Source organism: Cygnus olor, chromosome 14 (genome assembly GCF_009769625.2).
Source record: "Cygnus olor isolate bCygOlo1 chromosome 14, bCygOlo1.pri.v2, whole genome shotgun sequence".
In the NCBI taxonomy this organism is placed as follows: Eukaryota; Metazoa; Chordata; class Aves; order Anseriformes; family Anatidae; genus Cygnus; species Cygnus olor.
In genome coordinates, this window is record NC_049182.1 from 20135801 (window position 1) to 20149523 (window position 13723).

General features: G+C 56.3%; 1 long non-coding RNA gene across 1 annotated transcript; it reads right to left on the minus strand.

Annotated features, from left to right (window-relative positions):
• Nucleotides 1-1260: 1260 nt before the first annotated feature.
• Nucleotides 1261-13486, minus strand: LOC121077926. The gene is made up of 3 exons (XR_005824369.1): nucleotides 13132-13486; nucleotides 4185-4660; nucleotides 1261-3866 (listed from the first exon to the last, which is right to left on the minus strand). It is a non-coding gene; the product is annotated as an uncharacterized LOC121077926 (long non-coding RNA).
• Between the last annotated feature and the right edge of the window lie 237 nt (nucleotides 13487-13723).

Consider the following 13723-nt stretch of genomic DNA (forward strand, 5'->3'; position numbering starts at 1 on the left):
TGTGCCGCTCTCCCCCAAAGCTGTTAGCGTTTATCTTCTGCCATGTGTCGATTTCAGTCAGTCAAAAACAGAGCTTTCGATATTAAGAGGCAGCAGTTTCTGTTCTCCTTGCCATCTGTATGTTTGTGTATTTCCCCTACCACCACAATTAGCAGGCTGGGCTCCAGCCAGGCTCAGGAGGAGATCTTAGCTGATGTCTTCCCAGCAATTCCAACAGCTTCATCATTTCTTTTACAGCTCCCCTAGCACGGTCCCTGTCACTGAGACCATCACTGCTCAAGCTGTCCCTCTTGGTGTCCTGGCAGGGGCGGGCAGGCTGTGCTCCAGGGACCACCAGCTCCTGCAGCTACGGGGCAGTGCCATAGGGGGCACAGGTGAGGGGAAAAAACCCCACATCCCTAAACACAGCAGGAGGTTTGCCACGCTCCCACCTGGCCCATCCATGTGTTCCCTGGCAGGAAGGGCACCAGCACCTCTGGGCTCTGCCAGAACAAAGCCAGTCCTCTTCCCTCTCTGGGTGTGCAACACTGCAAGAGGATAAAGTAAGTCACCGTGGCCCCGACAAGCAACGGAGCCTGATTCAAGGCTGGAATCTCCCTGCAACTCCAGAGGAAGCTGACAGTGACACATCCTGCTAGCCAGGGCCAACTGCCTCACCCCTACAACAGCCCCACTTCATTCCCCTCTGACCCACCCGCCCGCACCGAGGCTCGAGAAGCTCCCACCGCTGGCCCGAGGGCGCTCAGGACCCTGCAGAGCCCACCCAGACCTGGGTTTCCAGCCAAGCCTCATCACAAACAAGCAAAAAGGCACCACAGAGCTACGGGAGCTGCACACCCAGCTCTGCCATCACCCTGGAGCTCAAACCAGCGCTGCTGAAAACCTCTGCAGGGGTTTTGGCACCCGCAAACTGGGGCTTAGCTCACTCACAGCCACACACCTTGGGTTGCTCTGGGTGAAAGATCTCTTTGGGCTGCTCCTGCTCCCCTCAAACCTGACACAAAGCACAAAAAGGGCAGGGGAAGGGCTCCGTGCATTGCTGTTTGCAGGGCACTTTTGTTTGAGCTAGAAGGGAGCTGGGATGTGCTGGGCTCTCCTCATAGGACCCCAGGAGAGGAGCCTCGCTGCTGCTGCCACTGCTCTGCCTTGGCAAGCCACGTCCTGGTTTGGGGCTGTCTGATAAACAGAGTGGAACTAACACACACACAGACAACTGCCTGAGGCAAACAGCAGGACAGAAACGTACAAGTAAATCTGGCAACTTTATGTGAATTAAGTGTGCATTTAATTGAGATTTATAAGGGAGGTCAAAATAGCAATTGATTATCAAAACCAGATTATTTATGGGGACTTAGCAACTATACACAAGATTAATGTTTCTAGAATAAATCCTCAGTAAATATATTTTTCCCCCAGTAATCAGCTAATAACACGTCACCCTAATTATCTCATGAAAGGGACACAAAAGCTCTGACAAATACTGAAAGGATATCTCGTTGTCTGCCAAGCAGCACCAGAGACCACAGGTCACTGTCTGCCTCCAAACCATTGCTCTGCTCATGTCCTCCAACACCAGAACATGGCTCATGAAGAGGCACCTTCCCTGGCTGGGCATGCAGCTAAGTCCCCGCTGCCAGCGCTGGTCCTCCATGTACATCATGCCCCAAAAAAGGATCTGGGATCCAGGCATCGCTTTGCCCAAAGTCCTGGGGATGTTTGCACCCCAGGGTCCTGAGCCCGGCCAAGGCAAGGTGAAGTCTCTGCAGGTACTTGCATGGTGACATAACACCAACAGGAGCAATAGCATGGCTCCCAGGGTGGGAAAAAGAAAGCTTATTCCCTAAAAGAAAGGTGCACGTGTCCCGTAAAAGTTAACGGGGCTCAGTCTGGTACTTGCACAGCTTTCTGCCCCTCTGCTGGCACACGGAGGTGCCTGTTAAAGGGACGGCCTGTGCTGCAGCAGGCTCCTCTGTTTTCCATAAGTAATGCTCACTCATTAGCAACATTTATCGAAGATTAACAGCTCCAGCAACGGGAGGCTAATGATGCCATGCCACGCAGCAGCCTTGCCAGCACCTCTCCCAGCACAAGGTGCTGCATGGCCCCATCCCGGGTGGGCAAGGACCACCCTGCACCCTGACCCATCCTCCCCCCACACACCAGGGTGTGTCACAGGGACGTCCCCAGAGACCCCCACCCCCAGGAGGACGTGGTGGCTGGTCCCCCTAAGGGGCAGGAGTGGGCCCTGCCGCCCCCAGGGCGGGGCACAGGACCTGCTGCAGGATGCGGAGATGCTCCGGCAGTCACCATGGCAACTCCAATACACAGCCAGGGCGAACAAAGCTGGTGGGAGAGGAGAGGAGAGAAAGAGGAAAGGAGGAAAAGGCAAAAAAAAAAAAGGAAGGAGACAAGCTTACAACCCTGGAGGGAAGGCTGGGGCAGGAGGGAGCAATGGGGTGGGAAAGCACTGGGGCTGTGGAGAGGAGGAGGAGGAGGAGAGCTGCCTTTTGGCTGCTCACCTTGGGATGACCTTCAAGGAAGCAACCCAGGGCACACACTGAGCTGTGCCACCGAGATGGTGCCCATCAGCCCATGGGCCATTTCCCTCTGGCAGCTCCATGCCATGCTGTGGGACATCCCAGCCTGGCACAGGGAAGCAGCATCCTGGAGGCTGGGGGAGCCCTTCACATGCCCTGAGGCAGGGCAGGAACCTGACCTGGGGACACTCTTAAGGTGACATGTGGGTGGGTGTCTGGGGACAATGCCAGGTTATTCAGCCTCAGCCCTGATGTGAGGTGTTTCAGGGCCATGCTGCCAAGACCAAGTGGACCCTCTTGGAGCAACGCCCAGTGCCAGCCCCACAAGGGCAGGCCATCTCCATGGCTGGTTGTGAAAGGAGCAGGGCTCCAAAAACACTTCCTCAAACAGCCTGAGGCTCACCTGGACCCCTAGCCCAAGGTCAATGTAGGAAGTAGCAATGCAGCTACAAATATATTGACATAAGCCCTGAAACTGCAAAACCACAAGCTGTGTCCACCGCCAAAGCATGTTCTGCTCTCATCTCTTGGTCACACTTCATTGAAGACAGAGATAATTAAAAAACAAATGTCAGGGTTTAGGGTCAAAAAGCAGCAGCTACAACCTCTCTCAGCTGGAATGGGAAAATAGCACCCCACTTGGTTGTTTGTTCTAAGAAAACAACAGATCCCCAAGGGAAGCTCTCCCTCTGCCGAGCCACCCTCACAGCGCAGACAGCCTCTGACAGGCAGAGCACAACGCAGGGGGCAAAGCCTTGGGACCCCTGGTTATGGGGTCAAGAGCGGGCACCCAGGTGGAGGCGGTGGTCAGAGGGGCTGGCAGCCTGAAAAACCTCCCATAGAAAGGACTGGGTGCAACAGCTTGGACACTTTAGCAAGGAGAAGATGAGAACCCCCAGTGGAATCAGTGCAGGTCTTACAGGAGCAGCTGGAGCAGGGCAGCAGCACCCGACCCCTCTGCCTCAGCCCACCAGAGCCCACCTGCCGGGCCCTCCCAGGGGGCTGGAAACCCCGGGCACATCCTGAGCCCCCAGGGACACGGGGCATTCCTACCAGGGGGCCACAAGGGCTCAGTGCCAGCAGGGGACAGTGTGCATGGAGGGGAGGATGTGGCAGGGCAGAACAATGAGCTCCCCAGGGTGCGTGTACACAGGGGTTTCACACAGACTCATCCTCCCCTCCTCCTTCCCACACTCCTGCTCTCCTTGGCTCCTGTGTACGCCCAGGAACAGACTTCAAAAGGAAAGGGGGGGGCTGCCAGCACAGGAAGTGGCAGGCAGGCAGACGTGGCTGTCTCCTGCTAAAAGCCTTCGGTGCCTTCATCAGGACCTGGAGGAAAAAGGCACCGGTGGTCGGGCTGGAGGCAGACAGCCCAACCTGGCATCAGCCCTATGCTCCCAACATGGCATTTCACCCTCCGCATCCCAGCTCCCTGCAATACAGATGTAAATAAATCCATCTGTGTACAGTAAGCACCAGAGATCCTCTTAACCCTCCACGCTCTCTGCTCCGGGCTAAGCACTGCAGGAGGAGAGCAGAGGGCTCTCCAGGGACAGTCCCATCCCACAGCCCAGCTTCCCTGCGCCAAGGTCACATCTCCCTTCCCCGCCGCACACCAGCAACAGCCTATCTGTCCCCAGCACCCACCTCCCAGCTCCTCATTAGTGCCAATTAGCGGGTGGTCAACGGGCCCAGCAGAGCCGCGTTTTCCAGGGAACAAGTCCCCTTTTCAAGGGACATAATCAACACCGGCTTTGTTGTGCGTGCTTTTGGCTTACATGAGCCAGGAACCGCCTGCCAAGGAGCGAAATTTTCTGAATTGTACCCTTTGTGCCACCAGACCCAAGCATGGAGGAAGGAGCTGGGACAGCCACAGATGACCTCTCTTGGCAAGTCCTCGATTCACCAGGCACCTGGAGGAGACTCCATGCAGCTCCCAGGAGACCCCCAAGCTCACACGTCCCCTTGCCCACCAGCATCACCAGGGCCAGCCAGGACCCATCCACGTTACCACCAAGCCCCAGGTCTGGTGACAAAGGCAGGGTGAAGGCCTCAATGCCCGCAGAGGATACCTGGGCTTGGACTCCAGCTCCTGAGTTGCAGTGTTGGACAAGAGGTGAGAGCTGGAGAAACACAATAGGAAAACAGCACGTGGACCAGCAGCAGCACTTTGCGAGAGGCCAGCACAAGGACCAGGGAGCACACACTCCCCAGCTTCCCTGATTATCTGCCTCACTGCTGAGGAAGTAAAAAAACAGACAAAAAAAAGCAAGCGCAGGGGAGCAGGGGGAGATGGCCTGGATGTGACAGGCTGGCATATTTGACAGAGGAATCTTGTTAGCAGTGCTTTTCCCTGCTGTTTGAGCAGGGGCAAAGCCAAGGAATGCTCCCCAGCAGCCTGCACCAAATGAGCCCAGCTTCACAGAGCTCTGATTGCCAGGGGCAGAGCAGGAGAGCAGCAGCAGTGGGGCTCAGGGAGGACAGGCGGCAGAACGGTGTTGAAGGCTTCTGCTGCGCCACGAGCTCAGTCCTCTTCCCTCGGATGGGAAGCTCCCAACACCTGCCCAGCACCTTCCTCCAACACAAGCCTCACTTGAGTGTGCTGTGCCTGCCCAGGGCTGTGGCACCCCAATGGCAGCACATGCTGTCGCTATGTCACGATGGGTGCTGGGGCAGCGCAGGTGGGTGCCAGCCCGCTGCTCAGCTGGGCTCAGGGATGAAAGGATCAGCAATGGCCACATCAGACCTTTGCTGGCTCTCTGGAGGAGGGAGAGGAAGGATCCGGCAGATCTCTGAGCTGACTAAAAGCTCTGAGTGCCCGGTGGCACTGCTGTACCAAGCACAAGCCAAAGCAATTAGCATTTCTTAGAGATGCTCCATGTAATCTTCCCTGAGCGCTGGGGGAGAGCAGTGGGCTGTACAGCAGCCCTGGAGCTGCCACACCAGCAGCAATGTGAGGCAGCAAGGGGCTGTCCCAAAGGGACATCCTGCCAGGATCACTGCTCCATGGAGGAATGGGGACGCTCTGCCCCAGCCCCACCAGGTCCTGCCTCCGAGAGCTGGAGGCTGTCAGCAGCGAGCCAGGGGCCAGAGCAGAGAGGCAGCCTCAGCACCTCTCCTCCGAGCACAGCCCAGCTAGGAAAGACCATGGGGAAAGCCAAAATCAACCTCATGTGCCAGATCCCAGGCAAGGCCATCAGCCTGAAGCAGGCAGAGAGGCATGGGTGAGCCTGGAGGTGCTCGGGGAACCACGCAAGAGCAGCAGCCAGCCCAAATCGGGGATTAATTTTAATGGCTACTTGTAGAACACCAGGAGCATATGCAAGAGAGACAGCCCACACTGATGCTCACCCCATCCCTCTCTCCCTGACTTGTGCAAGGAACATATCTCATGTCCAGGCTTTTTATAGGGTTTCCCACTCCTGCTGGGCACACAGCTCAGTACGACCGCATCCCCCCCTCCCTCAGCAATCACTCACATGCCGTTCACTAAAGTCTTTCCATTCCCTCTCTTGCAGTTTCCTCTTCTCTCCTTATTAGGGATCCACCTACCCATCCATCTACTCATTCTTTCCCCACTCTGCAGCTATTTTTAAAATGCCATAAAAGCTTTCAACTGGTAGCATCCTCGGGGATGCAAGGGATTTTATATGTAACCTGTCAGGAACCATCATCACCACATAAAACTCACCATGCAGACAGTGACTTTTTAAAAAAGTGAGGGGGAAGAACATCCACGCCTGGTCCCTCAGCTCTCCCTGGTCAGCCTGCCTGGGCCAGCACTGCCATTTATGTCCCATCCTGGAGGGGAAGGATTGGGCCCAACCTGCTCCCTCCCAAGGAGGCAGCTGGCGCAGATGCTGGAGAACACAGCATATCCCCTCACAGAAGTGATGTGGCCATCCAGAGGGAAGATTTCTCACTGGGTGAAGGGTTCTGAGCTGGGGATCACCCAGCTTTGTGCCCCAGAGGCAGGTGGAGGAAGCCTCCTCGCTGAGGAGGTGGCTGTGCTGCTCCCTGCATGCCCAGTGCCCATGAGAAAGCTGCTGTATTTGTGTGGTTCCCCTTCTGGTTGGTGGTCCCAGACAAGCAAGAGGTGGGAGATAGCTTGGTGCCACAGAAAACCTCCTCCTGAAGGCACAAAAAACCCCCAAGAGCTGAATCTCAGGAGGCCGCCTGGACAACTAGAGAAGACCAAAGTTTCTTGATCAACCCCAGTCTCCAGCCCAGCACGGGCAGAGGGAGCACAGGAGCATTCAGAGAGCCCAGGGGCACTCCAACAGCACCAGGATAACTACTTCTGTCTCCCTGATTCCTGCAGAAAAGCATCCTCCCCTTCCCTCCCAAGGCCTGACTGAAGACCTGATGCCTCCATCAGGAAGATGGAAGCCTCCATCAGTGCCCCAGACCTGGCCAGCAGCTGGGCAAGATTAGGAGAGGCACAACCCAAGCAGAGTCCCACCACATGCCAAGGCAACGACACGCTCTGTGTCACAGGCAGCACCCCCGGGTGCTTCTCCATCAGTGCCATTGACAAAGCATTGGACACGCCTGTAGGAACCACAGCTCGCCCACATCGCTCAGACACATGCGGGTGATGTGGCTATTTGCAGCAGGTTGGAGGGAGCTCATCTCACTTTTTCCCCCCTTCTTCATCCTCTGAGGACAGGGGGTGCTGAGGAGGGAGGCAGGGGCACCCCATGCCCCCCGCAGGGCGCGGACAGGGAGGGGTGTGCAGGGACCAGCGCCGCGCTGGGACCCGAGTGCAGACAGCGGCTGTGCGAGCGCAGCGGCGCTGGGACCCGAGTGCAGACAGCGGCTGTGCGAGCGCAGCGGCGCTGGGGAAGCCTGCACTCTATCACACTCTGAGGGCTGCTGCGATATGAGCAGAGAGAGAGAAAATCTGGAGCAGAGCTGACAGGAGAAAACGGCACCGAGCTGTACAGCTCGCCTGCCCACCCAGCATCCTGCCCCTTACGGGATGCATTTTCCGTGGGTGCTGAGCGCACATAGGTCTGTGTCCCCCAGGACCTCTGCCTGCCCCAGACAAGTACAGTTTTCCCCTGCCCTCACTGCACGCAGCACCTGAATGCAGATCCCCAGCTGGTGGGAGAAGCTGGAGACACAGGGACCTGCCTCCCTGGGGAGGGCCAGAGGGGCAGGGACAAGTCCTTGACGGGGGAGAAACAGCCCTCCCCGCCTGCGCAGTGAATCCAGGCTGGGGAGCAGCTGCAGCTGGGGACACCCCCAGCAGGTGCCTGACTTGTCCCAGCAAGTGGTGCTGAGCCAGGGAGCCGCCCCAGCAAAAATAGCTTCCCCTCGCCAGCGAGCGTTCCTGGGCTGGGCAGTGCTCACCAGGAGGCCTCCCTGCAGCCAGGTCCCGAGGGCTGGATGTGGAAGAGGCAGCAACATCTTCAGGGCTGATGAGTACATGACACGGGTGGTGGGAAGGGCACGCAGGGCCTCAGTGTGCTTCTGTGAGCGAGATGCACAAAGTATGCTCATGAAGAGTGCCATACTGCAGAGCCTGGGATGCATGCTTAGTAGCTCGCACCTCGAGTCCCAGCCTGGGTTGTGCTCATCTCACCCAGGCTGCATGCACCAGAGAAATCTTCCCAAAGTTCACTGTTGTGAGAACACATTAACCCCTCAAACTGAAATACAGACCTCAGTGGACTCAAAATGTGCTGAGGAAGGGCTCCAGGGGTGGCATTGCACCAACAGCACCTTTCCTGCCCACAGCAGCCTCGTGCTCCCCAAAATGGATCCTTTTTTACCAAGGAGGGAGATGGAAACCAGCAGGATGGCTTCAAACCCACAAGATAAACACCCTCTTACATTGTCCTGCTCCTTAGAGACACCTTCCTCCCAAGGGCTTTCCCACTTGTCTAAGCCTCAGAAAAAAGGTGTTTCAACATGGAAGTAAAATGTGCATGAGCAGAAAAACAAGTGACGCTTGGGGCTCAGAGAAGGGCTTTGCCAGGGTAAGAAGGGCAAGAAGAAAGGAAGGTCAGGAAGGCTGCATAAGGAAACCATTATATCAGCTCCTTCTTCTTTCAGATCTCTGCCCCAGGCAGCAAAGAAGGCAAATCAATTCCCAGCCCAGGTCTTATGGCTGATACTGACAGAGCATGCAGACTGTAGCAGAACTGAAAAATGCAGGTATAAGCTATAACCTACCAAAAACCTGAGCCACCATCAAATATATGGGAACCATATGTCCAAGCTGGCTGCCACACATGCTCAATTGGGTACTATTAAGCTTCAGACAGCCCTTTTCTGGAAGAGAAAGCATGTCCATCAGTGCTGTGCATCAGGGCACACAAGCTCTTCTACTTCCCCAGTGATTTACTGGGCCTACAGATGCAGAGGCTGGGCACAGGAGGACTTGGGACAGCCTGGGTGCCCTCCAAGCAAGAACAACCGTCTCTGCTGCAGTCTGCCAGCCATCCCTGACATGCCTACCCTGAGCTGTTTGCAAGCAAGCTTTCCAGGGCTAAAACATCTGGATCTGGGCTCTGCCTTCCCTATGGCTGCCACAGTCACTCCTGGTCCCCTTCCACTCTGTAAATCCTCCCTCTTCCCCCCACCGCTCTCTCCCTGGGCCCTTGCCATCACTACTCTACCCCCAGGATGCCTTCCAGAGGTGCTGCTGCAGTGCTCACAATGGAGAGACACTGATGTGTTTAGTCTAAAAATATCTAATTAGATGTTCCGAGCACTTCATTATGGTATCACCATGATAGGACTGCAGGGTCTGGCAGGAGCTTGGTGGGTTTGCCTTCACAGAGAGCAAAGGCAGCATCACAGCAGCTCACTGGTAACAGGACAGTCTGTCATTAGCCCAGCCTGTTGGCATCATAAAGAATTATCTGGCTAAACTGATCGTCACTCTGTCATTAGAAGACTTGCTGTTTGTTTTATAAGAGCATAGCAGGCCCTTGAAATAATTCAATTGCCTCAATTGACTTTACAGCATGCACTTCATTGGCCTGCAAGGCCACTTTCTGTGGCTTCTGCTCTTCAGAGGGTAAACCGCCAAGACAGAGGGCTTGTGGGGAGCCTGAGCAGAGCTTGGTGAGAGGACAGCACTTCCCTGGACACTTCCCTGCTGGAGCTGTGCTTTGTCCCAGGTTTACTGCTTGCTGTAGCAGCCTCCAGCACTGCCAAGATGAAAGAGGAACCGGTGCTGTCCAGGAGCCACGCGTGCTATAGCAGAAGAGGCTGTACCATAACCCCAAGGGGAAGACTAACACTGCCCATCACCTGGACTGATGGCTCAGGGTGCTGCATTTCTGGGCAGGGGAGCAGCACCACATCCTTCCCCAGCGGGTAGGGGAGCTGTGAATCGCCCCCTGCCCGCTGAGCCATACGGGGCAGAGCCACAGCTCCTGGAGGTGCTCACCCCCACATGATTCCTCTTTAATTACACAGGGACTTAGCAGAGTTTGCTGGTAAACACCTTGTAACCACATGTGCCTGGAGATTACCGGGTAATTATGCTCAGTGGATCATCACGTAACAGGGAACACGATTTAGGAATGGTAAAAATAACCAAGCAAACATGCTGCATTCATCAGTATCTGGCATGAAGACTTCCTTCCCAAAGGCTTGGCCAGCAAGCCTTGTCCCACACCTCCTGTCCTGGCTTCCCAAGACCAGTGGGGCTGCTCTGCAGGGATTTGAGGTGCCAGGGACTGGGATGGTCTGGGGAAAGCTTTCCACCTCGCATACCAAACCCCCCTGCAAGGCCTTCCCATGCTCTGACAGGTGTCAGCTGCTCAGAGGGAGCAGGATGGGACTTTCCCCCCCAAAAATGTTCTCGGGGAAAGGCTGGAGCCTGGAACTGTGGAGGCTTCAGAGGGTGATTTCAAAGGATGTTCTCTAAGGCAAAGGCTAGTACCACCAGATCCAGCCTCAGCAGAGGTGCAGCACAGCGCTGATAGACCTGTTCAGGAATGTATGAATCCATTTGCAACCAATTAGCAGTGCTAATCCGAGTGGGAGGTATAAATAATGTAGCTAATGTAAATATCAACTTCGTGCCCTCCAAGCGCTCGTTGTATGCCAGGAGGCTGCGTTCCCAACCAGCACAACCCTTGCACCCTCGGGCCCCCTTTGGCTGCTCTGGAGCCTCAGGATATGAGTTCACATCCAAGATTACGGGCCTACTTTTCCCCTTAAAGCAACATTTCCATATGGCTTTGCTACCCCCGCATCACAGGAGAGGACACACGTGGGGCTCCCAACCCCAGGACCCACAGTGGGTGCAAAGCAAGTCCCTCAGCGAGGGCACACGCGACTCCTGTGTGCTGTGTTTAGAGATGCACCTGCACAGCCCAGCCTGAGCACGGCAAATCCTGCCCTGAGCCCCCAGAGGCCCAGCCAGCAGTTTTGCACAACGGCAGGGCTTGAGGCCAGTACAGTGGCCAGCAGCCCCAGGCTTCCTGCCTCTCGTCACTTCGGACAGGACAGAAGCATTACCAAAGCACACCAAGCAAAAAGGAAAGGAGAGGTGGCAACTCACAGATCAGGCGCACAACAGAGGATAGAAAGCGTCCTCATCGCATCAGCTTGGCAGCACCAAAACTTCAGTACTGCAGCTGCACCTGTAGCTCATCACCCTGTGCACAGTCTGGCTTTGTCATCCATCCTCCTCCTGCTGTGTTTCCTCTCCTCACTTCCACATAGGGCTCAGCTCCCTCCCTGTGCATGACACTGCAGGCAGGGTCCCCTCACCTCCGAGCCCTCCTCACAAGGGACACAAGCTGCAGAACCACTGCAGAGAGCAGCCAAGCTGCTTGTACAAGGTGTGGTCCCACAGGGTGCCCACCGCATCAATCAACCCACAGCTCTAGAAATAAACAGCAGCTGTTAGCAGCCTTCCAAACCTTCCATAAGCCACATGGCTACCTGGTAAGGGGGAACAGCATGTAGGCAAAGCCATCCAAAGCATTAGGCTGTGAAATCCAGATGCCAAGGCATTGCCCAGTGACATACCAGAGGTCATGGAGCAAGTCAGTGGCAGGAGGAGGCGGTGTGCCTCCCAAAGGAGGCCCAGCTCCATGCTCACCGCCTGCCTGGCAGCCTCTGCTTGTGAGTGAGGGCAGAGCAACAGGCAGGGTGCAAGTCTGGGTTTGCTGGGACCTCTCTGCATGGGGGAGGAACGAGTAAAGGAGTTTTGCAGCACAATCAGATAGTCACAATATGTGGCACCATAAACAACCCTCATTGCTATCAGCATCCAAGCTGGTTGTTAAGAGCTGGGAAGGAACCCCCAGTAGGAACAAACAAATTTGTCAGAATTGGCTTAGAGAAGGCATAAAGTCCCACCCAACCACTGTAGTCACTGGCCCCAGGGAGCGCTGAGTGCCATCCCACATTCATCACTCAGAGATAGAGAGAGGGTGGAACCTCTGCTACCAGGCATCCCACAGGGCTAGGAACAAATGGGTCCCCTTTGGTCCCTACCCAGGCACTACCAGCCACACTGCCCCCCCCCCCCCCCCCAAAAAAAAAAAAAGGGGCTAGCTCGTGCCCCAGGTGTGGCTCGTGCAGCTGGCACCTGGGAAGTTTTCTCACTTCTGACGCAGCCCAACAGATCTGGAATCACCTGTTCTGTTGCCTGCAGCCTGCCAAGGAATTTTTTCCACAGTGTTTTGCTTGGGAACCAGCCCAAGCCCTCAGATTGAGAAACCTCAGCACACCACTGGGACAAAGTCACTGATCTGCCACTTACTGCCTGGGGAACTCCTCACAGCCTTCGGGACCCATAGGAGGGACAGCACCTCATCCCAGGTGGGACACCCCCACCTGGCAGTCAGCACCAGCTGCTGTGGGTGGGGGGTGGCTGGGCATGCTTTTAAAGGAATGGACCTGCTGTCGAAATGGGCACAGCTGTCACACATCCTAACAGCCATGAAAAAGAAGTCAGCTGTGACTTGATCAATCTTCCCAGACTTCGTAAGGAGGCCACAAAACCAGAGGTGAGCAGACCAGCAGCAGGTGCCAGTTCTCATCTTATGTAGCATGTCTCTACGCCCTGCTTCTTTAGCAATTCATATGTAGTGCATGAGTATCTCCATCCTTCTCCCTCACCCGTGCACAATAGGAACACCCAACTGCAGAGGTACATGCCTTTCTGTACCACACCTGGGCTCTGCTCAGATCCCTGCTTTTGGGGTCTCCCTTCCTCATTCCTCTTTCTCCTCCCCATTGGCTGCTCCCCAGTGTCTATTCCTATGTAGGCAGCAGCTTCAGAAGTGAGCCTGCTGCCAGTCACAGTATTCCTGGCTGCCTCTCCCCATGTTGCATATCGACATTTTACTGCATGATCTGCCCTCCAATCCCCAGAAACATGAGTGAAGAAGTACTCATCAGAGATAAGCACCATGGCTCAGCCCACACAAAAGCATCCCCGGCCAAGCCTTACCCTGTCAGAAAGCAAAATGCTTGGGGGGGGGGGGGACAAAAAATACCCAGCCCATTAGAGTTGCCAGCCCTGGTGTCACATTTTCTTCCCGATTCCTCCCAGCCAGATCCATGCAATCCCAGCCGCGTTCCCATAGCAAAGGGAATGGAGAGCCGTACTTACTGCTGGTACTCATCCTGACGGCCCTCCCCTGCCCTTCAACAAAGGTGGCAAAGATGCTCCGTAAATCCTCTTGCGCTCCTACAGCGGGAGGGGGCCTCCTCTCCCTTTCCTACGGGCGAGGGTCCTGCGCGCTCCGCCTCATCCCAGGGCGGCCCCGAGTGCCAAATTCAAGGTCAAGTGGGGTGGTGGCAGCGGGGAGAGGACAGAGACCAAGCTAGGGACGCGGACCGGCGCTGCCATGCACTGCGGAGCACAGCCGCTGCCGCTGCTCTTATAGCGGGCGTGGGGCCGCGCAGCGCCGCTCCCCCCGGCCGCCTCGCCCCGCCCCGGGCCGTGCGGAGCCGAGCCGTGCTGGGGTGGGATAGGGTGGGGTGGGTTGGGGTGGGATGGAATGGAATGGGATGGGATGGGGTGGGGTGGGATGGATGGGATGGGGTGGGGTGGGCAGCACCGGGGGCAGCGCGGGGCCAGACCCGACCCGACTCGGGGGCTGCCTGCGGGGCGCCGCCGCGGCACCGCCGCCATCTGCTGGGCACCGCCTGTCCGGGCTGCTGCCTGTCCTGTCTGTCTTACTGCCTGACCTGCTGTCCGG